Consider the following 5,166-nt stretch of genomic DNA (forward strand, 5'->3'; position numbering starts at 1 on the left):
ATGTTTTATAGTTGATAGGGTTTATAGAGCAATGTTGATGTTGGTTGTAAATTAATGTCATCAGTGTGAATAAACCCTGTTATACTGCAAAGAGAGGTTGCTCTGGTTTTTCATTGTATACTGTGATGAAGCTGGTTGACAAAGTCAGTGCCTGAGCTCCACTCCTTCCTGTTCATCTTATAGTTGCTAATATCTCCCTAGAATTAGCTTCCTAAGTGAACACTGTTGAGACTGAATTTACGTCTGATCATTGGTCCGGGTTTTCCCGGTAGTGCCCCGCTGTAAGCTAATTTGATTATTATGCTTATGTAATAATTAATTAATCATTAATTAATTAATCAAATATTTTAATAATCCATAATTAATATTAATAATTATGAATTATTGCCAATGATCATATTTAGCTCCTCCTCTTCCCAACACACCCATGACCTAATTCCAACAGGAAGTGAGCTATTGCCCTTTCAAAGTAAGATTTCGTCTCAAACATGCTCTTAAAAGAAACATCTCCTCCTACACCGTTTATTGTATCGGCTTTAAAGACACACACATGCCAGCTCAAATGCTACTAAACAGATCTTGTGTATAACTTTATCTCTCTCATCATCACATTATTTTCATGATTGGACCAACGGTTTGGGAATGGGAAGAACTTCTTCGAGGAGTTAAATCTCCACTAAAACAGGTCTCTCTGTGTTCTGTCTGTCTCTCTCTGCTCTTCTGCCAGGTGCACCTACTTCATCACCATGGCAATGGCTGTCACACACAAACTCACAGAAACATGATGTGTGTGTGTGTCTTAATCTGACATGCAGACATGACAGGGGCACAATCTCCATTTTAACCCTTCAGGTGCCAGAGTTTATTGAGGAAAATATTCCATTTTCATTTCAACATTTCAAAAAAACTTTCTAAAAGTGAGATGTCAGAAAAACGTCTTGACGATCTTCGAAAGCTGTCCCATAGGAAATGAATGGCAGCAGGGGGGAGAAAGAGACTAATCTTTGGGCTTTTTCTAGCCTTTACAGCGTCTCCATACTTTGTGCTACAGACTCCATTCCAACTCTCAAATGTTGCCACAGGTCTCATCTATTCAGACCTGTTTTCATCTTTTTCATATCTTTTACCATTTTTAATCTGTGCCTCTCAAAGTACCATGAGCAAAAGTGGAGAAATTGTCAGTTTATAATGGGTGTGTATTTCACGGAATGCTGCCCGCTAGAGTGGAGAGGCTCTAAAAATCGTCTAAAACTTTTGTCTTTAACTCGCTGCCATGGCCACAATTTTCACTGTACAGACACAATTTATACCACAAAACATAGTAAAATTTGTCCTGGTCACAGATATGTTGACATGGAATCTCTCACATGTACACATTTTTGCTGAGTGGCTCCAAAGCGAAGGGAGCGCCGATTTTTTTCTCATTCACTCCCATGTACACTCAGAGGAGAAATTTCTGGAAACAGCTTAGGTGCAACACATTTTAAACTCGCTCCTGTGACCACATTTTTGACTNAACACAACACACACGATCTCCGGACAGAAAGAGAGGTCTGACTCTCCACTAAACATGGTGATCAAATCCATAGACTACATAGACATAAGCACATACACATAATACATACACAGGGGGACGTAACATGCTCTTAAAAAAACATCTCCTCCTACACCGTTTATTGAATCGGCTTTAAAGACGCACACATGCCACCTCAACTGCTACTAAACAGATCTTCTGTATAACTTTATCTCTCTCATCATCACATTATTTTCATGATTGGACCAACGGTTTGGGAATGGGAAGAACTTCTTCGAGGAGTTAAATCTCCACTAAAACAGGTCTCTCTGTGTTCTGTCTGTCTCTCTCTGCTCTTCTGCCAGGTGCACCTACTTCATCACCATGGCAACTGCTGTCACATACAAACTCACAGAAACATGATGTGTGTGTGTGTCTACATCTTACATGCAGACATGACAGGTACACAATCTCCATTTTAACCCTTTAGGTGCCTGAGTTTATTGAGGAAAATATTCCATTTTCATTTCAACATTTCAAAAGGCTGTGGCTTGAAAGTGGTGAGAGATAAAGGCATACTGTAAATGAGAAAACTATTCATCATGACCCAAAGTTTGTCATGTGAGTAAATTAACTCATCTAATTTGCATATTGTGACGTCACTAGGCGGTGGCCATATTGGATTTCATACATCTCAGTAAAACAACATTTTGAACATATTTACAGAGTAGATTTATTTTTGTTTTGTGCTGTTTTTTTTGTCTCTTCCTCAAAATAAAGGAAGAGGAATCTGATGGGAAGAAATTCGCTCATCTAATTTGCATATTGTGACATCACTTCTACATACCTACAGCTACAGAAAGCATTCAAACATCAAAACGTTCAGCACTGTAAGGATTTTCTGATGTTTGTGGCAATATGTTTGATATTTCTAAATAATTCACAGTGACGACATAAGCTGGGGTCCGAAACGAGCGCGAGTGCGAGTGCGAGGTCCCGCCCAATGCTGCTTGCACCTTTAATTATTCTTTCTTTCATCTGCCGCCTCTTTAAACTGGAATTTGACCCCCTAAACATGCTCCAAAACTCACTAAAATTGGCACGCATGTCAGGACTGGCAAAACATTTTAGGAAATGAAAAAAATATTCCAAAAAGTGCCAAAATGGCCTCTCTAGCACCACCTAGCCATTTAGGCCCACTAAAATGGCTGCTGCGGCTTGTCGGAATGACGTAGAACGATCAAACCAAAACTAGCTTGTTTGTCTCATCAAGATCTACAAATCTCGTGCTGCAAGCTCTGACCTAAACCCAACAGGAAGTGAGCTATTTCCCTTTCAAAGTAAGATTTCACCTCAAAAATGCTCTTTTTCAAAATTCCTTAAAAAATCAACTCCTCCTACACCGTTTATCATATGGGCTTCAAACTCGCACACAAGACAGATCAACTTGTCCTAATCAAATATTCTGTATAACTTTTTCATTACTCGAATGGTTTGGATTTTATGGCGTTTCCCAGGTGATGTCTCACAAAACCTCCTGACGATTTTTTGTGCCATCTAGACACACTAAAATGCCAGCTGCGACCGGTAGGAATCCCGTAGAAAAACCAAACCAACACTGGCTCCTTCGTGTCATCAAGACCTACAAATCACGTGCTGTAACTACTGACCTAAATCCAACAGGAAGTGCGGTATTGCTCTTTCAATGTAAGATGTCGTTTTTCACAAATTGTGTCTCTCAAAAAAATTTGCTTACCAGAGCCTCTCCTGCTCCATCTGAGCTCTGTGTCTCAATGTGACATGATGTGAAAGCATGCACAGGCATCAGTGTTGATTGGCTATCACTTGTGCCGTATAGCCAATCAGAGGGGGCTGTAGGCGGGACATTGTGACAAAGCCCAGTGCAATGGGGAGGCAGACACTCACTCTGACAGAACACAAGCCTGTGTGTGTGTGTGTGTGTGTGTGTGTGTGTGTGTGTGTGTGTTGTCACACACACCTGACAGGGTAACATTGACCAAATTGACCAGCTCATGTGTCTCATTCTTACATTTTCCTAAATGAATGCCTGATAGCAAAAACATGTAAATACAAGATTTACAGGTCAAACTCTTTTGCCTCATTTAGAATTTTCATCAAATATGTAGCTAAAACTGTTCTGCAGCATTCCACGATCAAATACATGTTGTCCTGCTCAGTTGCTCCACTGACATTAATTTGAATATATTTGTGTCTGCCTGATGTTACTTATATCCTCACAGCAGCCAGTACACGTCACCCAAGCTTCCACTAGGTCACATGATTTCAAATGAATATGGATGTGTTGTTTGATCATCACACATGTCAAAGTTTCATTAGGTCACATGGCTTATGTCTACAACTTTAAAAATATAAGCTCACACCACCTTCATAAAAAGCCTTTACTTTTCAACCCTGCGGGCCCCCTTATAAAAAAATCACACCTGTCCTCTTCGGCACGATGTGAACAACCATGAAAGTATTAAATATTAATATATTTCTCTACATTTTGTTTTGCTTAAATCTTTTAAGCAACTTCTACTCAGATTATACATATCAAATATTCATTCCTTTTGAGGATTTTTAACAATTTATTTTACATTTTATTTACATGAAGTCACTGTTACTATAATGAAAAAAAAAACATATTATGATTTACCTATATAATAAATGTTGGATGGATTTATTTTTTATTTATCACAGTCTGTGATATATTGAATGATAAATAACAACACACACACACACACCCTCCCTGAACACTCACACACACCACATATACGCACATGCAATAAACGGTACACTAGATATCAAAACAAGTTTTGTCCCCATGATAAACATAGCTTGCTGACAACACACACACACACACACACATCTCTCCCTGAACATTCAGACACCACATATACACACATGCAAAAAATGGAACAACACTAGATTTCAAAACAAGTTTTTCCATCCATATCAACACTAACATAGCATTTATTTTATTTTATTTGCAACAATGGCTTGCAAGCCTCAATATGATTATAATATGATTATTGTCACATATGTATACTATCAGATATTAATATATACTTATCATATTGTACCACAATAGCCATAATTATAATTATAATATTATTACTTTATGTTGTTGTAAGCTAAAAACATTATCGTCTGTCCTTTACCTCTCTCGTTCTCTGTCTCCCCTTCTGTCTCATTGTGTCAAGGTTCCGTCCTTGGCCCCCTCCTTTTCACCATATACATGCTCCCGCTTGGCCAGATCATCCGCTGCCATGGGTTGGATTTCCATTGCTATGCTGACGATACTTAGCTCTATCTCAGCACATCACCTTCCACCCAGTTCCCTCCACAGTCCCTCATCGATTGCCTTCATGAAATAAAAATCTGGATGACCACCAACCTGCTCAAACTCAACAGCCAGAAAACTGAACTCCTTGTTGTTGCTCCCAAGACTCTGCTCCGTGGGGCTGGAGATCTTGTCCTCACTGTTGATGGCTCCTCAATCTCGCCGTCCTCTGAGGTTCGCAACCTGGGTGTCACCTTGGACTCCACTCTTTCTTACGACACACACATCAAATCCGTCACCAAATCAGCTTTTTTCCACCTCAGGAACATCTCCAGACTCCGACCTTCAC

The sequence above is a fragment of the Epinephelus moara genome, chromosome 4 (assembly GCF_006386435.1).
Source record: "Epinephelus moara isolate mb chromosome 4, YSFRI_EMoa_1.0, whole genome shotgun sequence".
Lineage (NCBI taxonomy): Eukaryota > Metazoa > Chordata > Actinopteri > Perciformes > Serranidae > Epinephelus > Epinephelus moara.